We start from the raw sequence: 14731 nt of genomic DNA, 5'->3' as shown, positions 1-14731 counted from the left end.
ACTGCGGGCTTTGTCGAAGAGTCACATCATCTTGTCGACGAGGCCACGAAGGAGGTTCGTCAACAAACACCATCTTCTTGTCGACGAAACATGTCTTCGTTGACAAGACCCTCTTGTTCCCTCATCGACGAATCTCCTGTGTTCATCGACGAGGCGATGAATTAATTTCTTGGGTTATTACATTCTCTCCTCCTTATAAAAATTTTGTCCTCTAAATTTACTTATCCATATGATCCCTCATCTCTCAAAATAATCGGTCTACTTATTTTATTACTTACCCTCACTTATGGTAGAGGAATACCATGGTTACATGGGTAATTCTGGGAGATTACAAGTATAAAAGAAAATTCCCCCAAAACTAAAATACTACCTATCCTATACACTACATTACAATTCCACTGTGCTAAACAAAATAAAATTACCATTACCTTAATTATACATAACTGTTGTATTCACTAAACAAGTGTGGATATTTCCGTCTGATCTCATCTTCAAGCTCCCATGAGGCTTCTTCTATTGCGTGATTCTTCCACTGGACTTTTACTAGCGGTATCTTTTTACTGCGCAATTCCTGTTCTTTTTTATCTAAAATCTGTATTGGAGCTTCCTCATATGCTAGGGCATCATTGAGTTCCAATTCTGCGTAGCTGATAATATAGGAAGGATCTAGGATGTATTTCCTTAACAAAGAAACATAAAACACGTCTTGAATCCTAAATAGAGATAGCAGTAAAGCCAGCCGACAAGCAACCGACCCAATCTTCTCGAGTATCTCAAATGGGCCAATGAACATAGGGCCCAACTTACCCTTCTTCCAAAACCTCATGATTCCCTTCAATGGTACTATTTTCAGAAACACATAATTACCCACTTCAAATTCTAGTTCCCAGCGATGAGTATTCGCGTAACTTTTCTGTCGACTCTGTGCTGCACTGATTTGATCTCGAATGAGTCGAACTTTATCGTACGCCTGCTGGACTATCTCTGGCCCCAAAATTCGTCTCTCACCCAACTCACTCCAATATAAAGGGGAACAACACCTCCTACCATAGAGTGCTTCATAAGGAGTCATGCCTATGTTAGCCTGATAGCTATTATTGTAGGCAAATTCCACCAATGACATATACTGAGCCCAGCTACCCCCAAAGTCCAATACACACGCTCGCAACATATCCTCAAGTACCTGAATCGTTCTCTCCATCTGACCATATGTTTGAGGATGGAAAGCGGTGTTGAATGCTAGCTAAATCCCTAATGCCTCCTACAAGCTCCTCCAGAGCCGCAATGTAAAACATGGATCACGGTCCGAGACTATGGATACCGGCACTCCATGGGGTCGAACATTCTCTTGTATGTAAATCTCTGCTAACCTGTTCATAAGGTAGCTAACTCTAATGGGCAGGAAATGAGCTATCTTCTTCAACCTATCAACCACCACCCAAATGACATTCTAACCATGCGGCGCCGGTGGTAACCCAGTAATAAAATCCATGGATACGTGGTCCCACTTCCATTTAGGAATGAAAAGTGGCTGCAACTGACCTTCCGACCTCTGGTGCTCAGCCTTAACCTGCTGGCATGTCAAGCACTGCTGTACAAATTATGTTATTTCCCTCTTCATGCCACTCTACCAGAAATACTCCCGCAGATCCATATACATTTTCGTACTGCTAGGGTGAACAGTGTATAAAGATCTGTGAGCCTCTTCTAGAATCATCCTCCTGATGCTGTCATCTGCAGGCACACATAATCTGGTGCGAAATCTCAAAACCCCATCATCAGAAATGTTGAATTTCTCTCCCTAACCATCTTGTATTCTAACTATTACTTCTGCTAATTCTGGATCATTCTCCTGTGCCGCTTTAATCCTTTCATAAAGTTTAAGCTGTACAACCAGAGTAATAAATGCCTGAGGATCATCTTCCACTAATTCCACGCCGAACCTTTCTAAGTTCATCTGAATCGAGTGCTGAATTATTGTTGCTAACTGTGTTGTATCCTCCGATTTATGGCTCAGTGCATCAGCCACCACATTAGCTTTACCTAGGTGGTAACTGATGGTACAATCGTAATCCTTGATGAGTTATAACCATCTCCTCTGGCGCATATTCAAATCTTTCTGTATAAAGAAATATTTTAGGCTTTTATGATCAAGAAATATTTCACACTTCTCATCATATAAGTAATGTCTCCAGATCTTCAGTGCGTATACAACCGTAGCCAATTCCAAATCGTGAGTAGCGTAGTTCTTTTCATATTCTTTCAACTGCCTAGACGCATACGCTACCACCCTACCATGTTGCATTAATATACAACCGAGTCATTTCAAAGACGCGTCACTGTAAATCACATACTCATCACCTCTTGATAGAATTGTCAGAATTGGTGCAGTGACGAGCCGCTGCATTAATTCCTAAAAATTTTGTTCGCATTCTTCATCCCACATAAATCTGGCATTTTTACTGGTCAAACATTTGAGGCCTTGATAAGGCTAAAAACCCCTCAACAAATCGACGGTAATAACCTGTCAGTCCCAAGAAACTTCTGACTTCCTGCACATTCTTCGGCCTGACCCAACTCACTACTGCATCAATTTTATTGAGATCCACTGATATATTGTCTCCTAAGATCACACGGCCTAAAAATGCAATATTCTCAAGCCAGAACTCACACTTGCTAAACTTGCCATTGAGTTTTTCTTCCTTGAGTGTCTATCGAACCTGTCTCAAATGCACCTCATGATCCTCAAAACTCCTTGAGTACACCAGTATATCGTCAATGAAAACTACTACAAACTGATTTAGATACTGGTGAAAAACTCTATTCATCAAGTCCATGAACACAGCTGGGGCATTCGTCAGACCAAACGGCATAACGAGGAATTCATAGTGTCATACCTGGTCTTAAAGGCTGTCTTCGCAATGTCCTCAGCTTTTACCCTCACTTGATGATAACCTGATCTAAGGTCGATCTTGGAATACACCCGCGTACCTTGGAGCTGATCAAACAGATCGTCTATACGAGGTAGATGATATTTATTCTTAATAGTAACCTTGTTGATTTCTATGTAATCAATACACATCCTTAAAGACCCGTTTTCTTCTTTACAAACAACACTAGAGCTCCCCATGGCGATACACTGGGTCATATAAACCCCCTATTTAGCAAGTCTTGCAACTGATTCTTCAATTCTCCTAATTCAGCTGGAGCCATATGATAAGGAACCTTAGAAATCGGTGCTGTCCCTGGAGGTAAATCTGTAGAAAAATCCACCTCGCGCTCAGAAGGCAACCCTGGTAGCTCCTCTGAAAAAACATCTGGAAATTCTCGTACAACCGGGGTATTGTCAAGCTTCGATTCATTCTCTGACGCTTCCTTTACAAAATCCAAACCCCATACTTCCGTCTCAGTGTAGTCTTCTTGCCTGTATAGCTAATACTATCTACAATGGAGCATGTACACATGAACCAACAAACCGAAATTCTCACTCCCCAAGAGGTCTGAAAACTACTTCTCTCTGATGGTAATCAATACTGGCATAATTAACTGCTAGCCAATTCATACCCAGTATTACATCAAACCCACACATCTCTAACATGATCAGGTCAGCTGGTAGCACTCTCCCCTGAATTTCTATAGGATAGCCTCTGAGTACCCTTTTACACCTCATCACTGACTAAGATAGCATAGCTACTGACAGTTCTCTATCTAATAACTGAGTCTCATTTCCAGATAATTTAACGTAGGATATAGAGACAAAGGAATAAGTAGCACTTGAATCAAATAAAACAATAACGGAATGTGATAAAATAGTAAAAGTACCTGTCACCACATCCATAGCAGCTTCAGCATCACCCGGCGTCAACGCATAAACCCTCGTCGGGCCTACATTCCTCTATTGACCTTCACAAGGCGTTTGATATCCTCCCCAATAGGGCCTGGGAGCTGGGACCTGGTCTAGCAGACTTAGGCATGCACATGCCATGTGGTCGGGTCTCCCACAGTGATAACATACATCTCTCCCTACCCAGCACTCCCCCAAATGATGTCTCCCATATGTCTGACATACCGAAAAGGTCTGCACACCCTGAGTCTCCCGAGGTCCTACCGTCTACCTCTGATCTCCCCTATCACGACCTCCTCTCCAAAGGCCCCTACTAGAGTCAGCCTAAAAAACCCTGAGGCGCAGGCCTTTTCCTCTAACTCTGGGTTGCGATACCTCTCTGTATACCACTATCGATAATAACAACTCTGTTTACAATCTCTGAAAATGTCTGAGCCCTAAAGCCAATCACCTGTTCAAACAAGTTCTACCGCAGACCCTCTCAAACTTCCTTGCCTTCCTCTCTTCATCTGGCGCTAAATGCGAGGCAAAACGTGACAACTCGATAAATCGAGCTGCATACTAAGATACTGCCATCTGCCCCTGAACTAGATGCATAAACACTGCTGCCTTCGCGCTCCGAACGATAGAGGGGAAGTATCACTCGAAGAATAGCTCGTTAAATTGGTCCCACATCATCGGCACTGGAACCGACCTTTACTCCTCAATCAGTCGCACTGATCTCCACCAGCGCTTCACTTCTCCTACCAGTTTAAATGTTGCAAATACTACCTTCTTTTCATCTGTACATGGAAGCACAGCCAATGTCTCTTCAGTATCCTGGACCCAATTTTTAGCTACAATCGGGTCGTCTCCTCCAACAAAGGATGGGACTTCATTCACGTAAACTGCTCGATTGAACAGCCACGTTCCCCAGAGCTCCTGACTATCTCTGTCATCACCTGCTGGGTGACGCTACATAGTACTACATCCGTATCTCCTCCTCCCATTCTGGAAGGTCCTGGCTTATCCTCTCTAACATTCGTGCCACTGCTTCCTGGGTCCATCCTGAAAACAAAGAACACACTTTAAGAATTTTATTGCCTATACCATCCTTATCTATTTCTTTCAACTAAAGTCCCATATTCACGCTTTACTATCTTCCTTGTTCTAAATTCAAAATCAGGCTCTGCAACCTAGACACACAACCCGATGATAGTTTACTATGGTTTTCCTGAAATCTTCACCCTGGGAAAAACACTGAAGCCACCACGGTAATCCAGTACCCAGACTATAGAACAAACCTCAAATCATTTCTTATACTCTGGTATTACTTCCACTGCACTCTAAAGTTTATAAAATCTAGCAACTTAGGCTCTGATACCAAATTGTAACGACCTGCTATAATTTAATTTTTTTTCACATATACTGTTATTCACATACAAACTGAAATTACACTGCTCTGATACCTTCTATTTTACGTTTAATTATCCTCCTAAGCAGTGAGAAGCTGTAGTCATATATCCACAACCATATACAAATATCTTACAATACCAAAGAGCTAGATTATCCTCAAGTTACACGTATATAACTGAATAAGGCTATACAAAAATATTTTCTACCCCAAAGACTCACCCTTCTGACAAGATGGTACTGTAGTCCCTCTACTTACGAGCCTGATCTGCTTGCCTAACTGGATCACTCAAAAAATGTTAATATAATAGGATGAGACGATGCTCAATAAGACGAAATATGCTATTGTTAGTGTGTGGCAAGTGAATTACATTTCTATAAAAATCTGATTCTATACAATCATGAATAACTGAATCTGGGAATACAGTTACAAATAATATATAATACTACCTTGTTCACGTTGCTTAACATAATTGCCTTTATAAGTTTTCTATTCATAATACTTCTAATATACAAAAGTACATCCTCTGTTTCTATAAACTGTACCTGTGGATAACTGTAAGTCATGATTTAACCCCTCATGACAGGGTTGTGCGGCCCATAGGCGGGATTTATCACTGGCTGGCCTACCAGGATAAACCACCATACTCAGTCAGTGAGATCGGCCCTCCTCAATTCATATCTGATGGGGAGTCTATCCACAACATAGGCACGATCGACTTATCTACCACGCATTATCTGAATATGTGGTTACACTCTGAACTGTACATAGCTACGGTACCGTGCTTTGTAAACTATATATGTAATGGCCAATCAGGGTTTGATACTATATAATACATCTCTATATACAATTATTTATTTTACCATGATTTTGTAATAATTGTATTAACCATGACGCTATAGTAAACTATAACTATATTAACTGTATTTCTGAGATTAACTGTAAATTTTTATGTCATGGTACTGTAAAACTGTATAATCGTGGTATTCTGTAAAACGTGTTCACTATCTGTATATTCTGTAAAACATAATCCTGAAAATACTATAAAACATGTTTCTGTATAAATGCTGTAAAACATGATTCTGTACTGTATCCATATTCTCATGCAACACGGTAATTTAAATATCTTAAACATAACTAATAAAATATATAAATTCCTACTCTGAATAATAATTTGGTAATAACATATAATTACTACTTAAATCATACTAAAGTTACCTAGCATAGCATATTTCCCTTACCTGATTCCTGCTAAAATCTCCCTACTGTAACGGGCCTTTCACCCGCTGGGCTTCCCACTCAGTACCCTGAAAATAATATTTTCCAGAACAGAATATTACTATTTCTTTGCCTACTACATTTCTTACAACTGCTGGAAAGCCAAATTTTGACAAAAAGACCTTACCCTAAATTTGGGATGAAATCCAACTTCGTCCCACCAATGATCCGCTCCAGCAGACTTAGAGAGAACTTCCCTAAGCGCATCGTGGTGGCCTCAGATCGTCGATTCGGCAACTAACGAGGCAAAAATATAAGAGAGAGAGAGAAGGGAGAGACCGTAGAGAGAGAAGAGAGAGAGTTTCGGTCGATTGTCCTGCGTAAAAACTGAGTTTAGCACTATTTATACTGCGAGCTTCGTCGACGAGGCCACGAAGGAGGTTCGTCGACGAACACCATCTTCTTGTCAATGAAACATGTCCTCGTCGACGAGACCTTCTTGTTCCCTCGTCGACGAATCCCCTGTGTTCGTCGACTAAGCCATGAATTAATTTCTTGGGTTATTACAGGTTTTGTTAGACTTGTATTGGTTTTGTTGTTTGGGCTGATTTTGTTAGTTTATTTATAAATCTCTTATGATATGTTTATAATCACAGTTTTCCTCCGACATAAGTGAGATCTATTAATAAATTTGGGATTTTTAAAAAAATAAAAAATAAAAAAAGTGGGAAGTCAGGAAAGCTAAGTCTGTGCACAAAATTATTTGTTTTGAAATTTTTTAAATGCTAGCACAGGATAAATTTATAAAAACTCACCCCTCTTTTAAGATTTTACTTTCTTTTTTCCGTTTTCTGTTAGTCACACAGCATAGCCTAAGAGAAAGAAAAAAAAAATGAAAACTCATAGTAGTGCCTTATAAAATTAAGATATTACCAAGGAATGTAAAATTTTAATATAATTTCATATTAAATATTATCTAACTTTATACAAAAGCAAATGTAAAATTTGATTTACATACTCCTAAATGCATGTTATTAGCCTTGTTGGTTACAATATCATATTTAACGTGTTTTGATGATATTAACCTATTTGTGTGTTCCTAGTGTTTTCTTATCTTTGCAGTTATTGTTAGTAGAGGTACAAGTGGCAAATGCTTGAAGTACCGAACAAGAGGCAAAGATCGGGTCGAGTAGGCATCAAGAAGGAAAGATCAAATGGACGCATACTCGGAAGGACCCAAGTACAACTGGATGTTTTATACTTGTTGAATTATTTGTAATAAGGGTTGTGTGAGTGGTAGGTTCTGTTTTGTAACTCTTGTGTTTTGTTTCTTCATGATTTTTGAACAAGAGTTGAGCAAAACACATGCATACTAGGACACATGAGTTTATAAGATTGCACTAAAGACATAAACACAAACTCACCTTTCATGATTTTCAAAGTTAAACTTAAAGAATTTGTTAAATGAATCCTAAACTCAAATATGGTTTTCAAAGGGACAAGTTTTTAACATCTTGGTTTTACAGACATTTTCATACTTGGCCCCAAATGTGTCAAAATGAGTCTTATGTCCAAAAGCTTCGAAGAATTCGAGTATTTTTCATAAAAGAACATAATGGCATATAAGATATCAAACGAGCTTTCAAATAGGTTTTTATTAACAAGATATCTTATAATCAAGGGAAAACTCACTTGGACAAGTTTTGAACTTTATTAGACTTAATATCTTTCTTATATTTTGTCACATAAATGTTTTAAATGTTAAAAGGCTTTTTTGAACAAGGAAAAATAGTGTGAGAGTGTCAGCCCTAGAACATCGTCAACGAATACAGGGGATTCATCGACTAGTGTGTGAAGGCAACTTGTCGACGTACATAGAGTACTCATCGATGAAAAGATCCCAAGAGCACCTAAAACTGTAGAGGTGACACGTGGATGAATACAGGGGATTCGTCGACTAGTGTGTGAAGGTGACTTGTCGACTTATATGGGGGAATCGCCGACGAAGAGATACTGAGACCCACCTGAGACTTGCAGAGGAGTATCATCGACAAGAACAGGCATTTGTTGACGAAGGTATATAGGTGTCTCGTCGATGAGCGGTCTCGAGCCCAGCATCCTAACGGACAGAAAACGGCTAGTTTTTGTTGGGGATTGCTCCCAACGACTAGTTAACGACTATTAAGGGCTTTGGGCTATATATACAAGTTCCTAAACTTGTTTAGGTAGGTTTTTGATCATATTATTCAATTATATCTTTGATTTGCAAAACCTAACACTTTGCACCTTGCATATTAGTCTTTCATACAAAAGTGCTCAATCCTCTCTTGCTAATTGATCTTGTGTGAATGATTTCTTGAGAGATAAGAGTGAGGATTTGATTTTATTTCATATTAGCTCATTAAGGAGCGTTTCTTTGTAAATCATCTTTGTTGTAATAGGTTCTTTGTGAACCATTGAGTGAAGGTTCTTAGTGAACTGAAGTGAAGGCTCTTGGTGAGCGCGGTAGGAATTTGTTCCCAAGTTGCAAGACTTCTAGCCGGTGAAGGAGATCGGTATAGTGGATTGTGGAATCCTTACCTTGGTTCTAAGGCGTGGACGTAGGCTGGGTGCCAAACCACGTTAAATCTCAGTGTTAAGCTTCTCTCTCCCTACTCTTTATTGTTTATCTTGTGCATGATTTAAATTCATATATTGTGATAGAATGACTTGAATCTTTCCAAGTATTTTGTTTTGTAGAGAGATTTTTAATACGCGAAAAGTGCAATTCACCCCCCCTCTAACTCTATATTGCATATCCACTGCAGGGCACACGTACATACTCCCGGGCTACGACGATTAACAAGTGGTATCAGAGCCGCACGCTTAAGTTTAAAGGAGTAAAATCCAGAGCGTAAATATCGTGGAGTATACGTTTGAAGCACCCATCACTCAAGGACAATTCATAGATTGTCCACCACAATTCAATTGGGGCAACTACCCCGCATGGAAAAATCATATGACAATCTTTATTCAATCTTACGATTTCAAAATGTGGAGAGTGATCACTAAGGGAAACTACGAATTCAAAAATGAAGAAGGTGAATTGAAACAAATGGAGGAATTGACGGATGCCGAATCAAGGTTAGCACAACTCAATTTCAAAACCAAAAGTTTTCTTTATTGTGTTATTTGCGATTAGGAGTACAACCGCATTTGCGGATGTGACACCGCAAAGAAAATCTGGGACAAGTAGGGGTGTACAAAAATTACCAAAAAATCGAAAATCGAACCGAAACCATAAATGGTTCGGTTTTTCGATTTTCGGTTTCAGTTTTCAAAAATAAAAATGTTCGGTTTCGGTTTTATGTTGAAACCAAACTGAAAAAATCGAAAAATCGATTTATATAAGATATATATATATATATATATATATATATATATAATATGGCTAGTAAAAATATAGCATACAATATAGCCATATAGCCACTATAGAAAATAAAAATCCTCAATAAATTTTTAAGAACTTTATGAAAAATAAAGGTTATTTTTGTTAAAAGTGTCTAACAGATTTTATTTTGTTAAAATTATGAGTCCCTATAAAAAATTTAAATGCTCAATAAATTTTCAACAAATTTATGAAAAATAAAAGATTGTTTTTTTTTGTAAAAAAAATCGGTTTAAAATCGAAAAACCGCAACCGAACCGCCACATTTTTTGTTTTCAATTAAAGCATAATTTCGGTTTGATTTAGGTTTCGGTTTGAAATTCTCAAAATCAAAAATTTCGTTTCGATTTTTTGTTCTAGCCAAAACCGAACCACACCGAACCGTATACATTCCTAGGGACAAGTTCCAAGTAACATATGAAGGTATGTCACAAGTCAAACAATCTAAAATTTATATGTTAGTTAAAAAATATGAAATGTTCAAAATGGAATAGGGCGAATCAATTGCTTCCATGTTTACACGATTCACACACATAAAAAATGGCTTGAAAGCACTTGGTAGAATATTTTCTATGGAGGATAATGTCCAAAAAGTTTTCTGATCTTTACCTGAGTCATGGCATGCAAAAATCACCGCCATTGAAGAGGCAAAGGATTTAACCAAATTCACACTTGATGAGCTTATTGGGTCCTTCATGACTTATAAACTTAAGAAAAATATGACTTTGGATCCTAAAAAGCCTAGGAAGGATAAATGCCTTGCTTTTAAATCACCTAGTCCAAATTCCAAAGAAATTCTAGAAGATGATGAAAATAGTAAGGTTGACATGGAATCACTCTTAAGTGACATAAGAAAATTCCTTGTAGGTAAACAAAACTTTAGGAATGAAGAAATAAGTAAAAATGAGAAAGAAGCACATCAATGCTTCATGGCCAACGAGCAAGAAAAAGAAGGAACAAGCTCGGAAGATGATGATGATACTCCTTCTTATGATGAACTAGCAGATAGTTGTGCTAAATTGTATGATGAATTAGTCTTAGCAAAAAGAAAGAACAAAAATGTTAAGAAAGAGCTTGCTATGGTTAAACTTAAGGAATCCTCATTAAAAGAAGAAAATGAAATATTAGAAGTCAAAATCAAAGGCTTGGAAGATAAATTGTCAAAATGGAAAGGAAAAGAATCTTGCCTTTCTTCCATCTTAAAAGAGGAAAATACTTCTCTTAAAAAGGAAAATGAGGAGCTTTTAGAAAAGGCTCAAAAAGATCATGGATCTTTTCAAATTGAGGTAAAAGATTTGAAAATTCAAATTGAAAATGTCTTGAAAGAAAATGCTATCTTGAAAAAGAAAAATGAAGATCATGACAAACTCATAAGAGGTAAAGAAAATTCAAATAAATTCCTAGGAGCTATAAAAGAAACAACTTTTTCAAAAAGAATTTGAAAACCTCTTATAAGTCACATGGGTATGCCTCCACAAGCAAAAATAATGGAAATAAGTCAAGACTCTCAAAAACAAAATTTGTCTATATTGTAAAAGGAAGGGCCACATATGATATTTTTACCCTTATAGAGGAAATAAAGGCAAAGAAAGAAAAATGGAATGGGTTGTAAAGAAAACCAATCCCTTGGGACCCAAGGAGGAATGGGTACCAAAAGGAAACACATGAGCTCTTTGAATTGTTTCCTTAGGACCTAGGATTAGGAATTAGGTTTAGGACCTTAGGTAGATTCAAACCACACCTAGGTGAAATAAATAAGTGTTGAAAAAGTAAATTGTCTTTATGATAAAATAAAAACACTTATTTTTGGTTTGTGCTCAAAATATGAAAATTCCAGTTTTCGCATTTTAATTTGTATTAAATTATTTTTCTAGAAATCTCTTGAGAATCATGCCAATATTAATGAGTTCATTTGATTAAAACCAATACAATGCTTTAATTGTTTCTATCTTGAAAATTGGTTAACCTCCTTTTGAAATATTGGCTATTGCTTTATGGAATGAAATAGCATGTGCTCCAAGCTTGGTAATTGGAAAAACCTTGTTTTCTTTTGTGAATTTCTAAGGTTTTGATTTTTTTATCCAAAAGCATGTTATGATGTGTTTTGATGATTTATGCTCTTGCTTGGATATATAGTAGAATTATTAAAAGCATAGCATAACATATCCCATACATGGACTTGAGCTTTAGTAAAAGCTAGTCATAACAACTTTTAGAAAATTTGCATTGAATGATTGATCTACATCATATGGTATTTTCTTAAAGAACATCATTCATGTTTTTGCAAGAAAGTCATTCTTGGTTTTTCAAGCGTTATGGTTTAGCAAATCTTTTAGCATATGTGTTTAGCGCACACTCACCTCACCACCATGGTAGCACATTTTAAGGGGGAGAAATTAGTTTTTAGAAAAATGATTAGTACCTCTCTTTTTTATGATGATCAAAGGGGGAGAAGGTATTTCAGTGTTTTCTTTGTTAAGAGAATGTTGTGTGGTATTATGTGTGGGGGAGAATGAAATACATGGAAAATGCATGTGGGGTAGAATGCATGTGGTAATTCAAAGATAATATGAAAGTTCTAATTTTTATCTTTACATGATCTTTCTATTTTATGGTGTGCATATTTAAAGTTTTAATAGATATGAAAAATATAGTTAAATAATTTTACACCTTCGATGCATAAAGTAAAAGGAAGCTTTAAAATATACCCTTTAAGAGAACACCAATGGTTTGCCATCATCAAAAAGGGGGAGGATGTTAGCCTTATAGTTCTAGGTAAACTTATCTTTGCATGATAAGCTATGTTAAGTATAAATACAAATACAAAGATTAAGTAGATTGTTAATAGGTTAGACATTATCAAAAAGGGGTAAATTGTTAGCCTTGTTGGCTGTATTTAACGTGTTTTTATGATATTAACCTATTTGTGTGTTCCTAGTGCTTTCCTGTCTTTGCAGTTATGGTTAGTAGAGGTACAAGTGGCAAATGTGAGAGGCAAATATTGGACTGAGTAGACGTCAAGAAGGAAAGATCAAATGGACACATACCTGGAAGGACCCTTTGGAATTAGTGTATTCCCAAGAGGGGAGTGAATTGGAAATATAAAACTGTTGTCTAGGTTAAACCATATAACATCAGTATTTCATAACCTATGGTATTTCTATGCTATCCCAATCACACTGGTAATTAACTGAGCAAATATTTAAACAATTAAAGCAATCTCAGTATTTCCCAAGCATTCATAGAAATTGAAATATAAACAAATAAATATGGAAAATTAAATAGTGCAGGGAAAGAGAATGACACGAGATATGTTATCGGGGTTCTACCAACTGTGCCTACGTCCCTGCCTTAAGCAGCAGCTTAAGCATTCCACTAGTTGCTCACTTCACGAGTGGAGCGACACCGTTTACAACACCTTACAGGCTGGTGTACCTAGTTCTTTTATTCGGATCTAAACGAATCCAGTGCTCTTCTAACTAGGTCTAAGTAAGTCCAACACTTTTCACAAGACAAGTCTCCCTCTTCTGACCACACACCAGGAATAAAATAAATAATCAAATGAAATATTTTGTACAACCAGAATATGCTTCTAAGCAAGCAGATGTGTACAACAATATGCTCGAAATGCACTCAAGTATGATAGGATTTTAAGTTCAAGTGAGATCTTGATAATACAGAATATCAACTCACAATAAAATGTGTATCTATATGTTTATGTGTGAGTAAGTTAGATTTCTAATTCAAGATAATATATTCAAAGTATGAACAATTAGAGAATCATAATAACCCTAGTCAAATACCTCAACAATATATGTCGAATGTAAAGCACAGCAGATATTTAGGGTTTTGCTTGCCAAAAAATATTTTTCAAATAATGCACAATACAAGACTTTGAATCTTGCAATTGAGTGTGCAAGATTCACAAGCTAAGAAGAGTTTCCCAACAAATATATATCAAGGAAATAACTTGGGAAGGACTTAAGAATCACTCTCAAAATAATTTGTAAAAATGAGCAAAGGAGAGAGCAAGTGATTTTTGATTTTGAAGATAAATGCCCAAAATGTTTGCTCTCTTAAAAAAATTTTCAAAATAATAAAGATAAGAGAGTAAGATAATGAATAAAACACAAAATTTATTTGGGAGGATTTTTCTTCCTAATCTCTTGTTTAAAAATGAGTAATGAAGGGGTATATATAAAGTCTGGCAAAAAATAACCGTTGGGGGACAAGTTGGGGATTTTTAAAATGTTTAATTGAGTTTTTAACCCTAATTACCATGGTTAAATTAAGTTAACCGAGAGGTTCGGTCCCCCGGTCCTTTAGGCCGGTCGCCCGAATAGACAGAGGTCTGTTCTTGATTTCAGGGGGCTGAGGTGAGATTGGGTGGTTAAACTTTAAGGCGATTTCCCAACTTTCGTGGTTTCGGGCGCCTGATCCAACATTCGGGTTGCCAAAACCCAACATTCGGTTGCCCAAGCCCAATTTGAACTAAGAGTTCGGTCGCCCGAGGACAGTGAGAAAAGTTACTTTGAACGTTCGGTCGACCGTGCAAAATCAGTTCAAAATGGGTTCGGTTGCTCGAGCCAAGTTAACTTGTTGAATTTTTGCTCATTCGGTCACCCGAACCATTTTAACCATACAAGTTCAGTCTCCCTGAAGCCCTTTCAAATTCAGATTAAGACCTGATTGGCCTCTTAATTGTTGTCCCTATAATTATAAGTGTGATATAAAATCTTTTAGGGAATTTTCATTATGTGCATGGGAACCTATGGTTAGTTTACGGCATAGGCTTTTTAATTTAGCCTAAAAACCTAGTGTCGATCGACCCTGTGTATGGTCATTTAAC

This window comes from Malania oleifera, chromosome 12 (assembly GCF_029873635.1).
Source record: "Malania oleifera isolate guangnan ecotype guangnan chromosome 12, ASM2987363v1, whole genome shotgun sequence".
NCBI classification, from domain to species: domain Eukaryota; kingdom Viridiplantae; phylum Streptophyta; class Magnoliopsida; order Santalales; family Ximeniaceae; genus Malania; species Malania oleifera.
The sequence above is the reverse complement of the archived record's forward strand: the minus strand, read 5'-3'. Positions refer to the sequence as shown.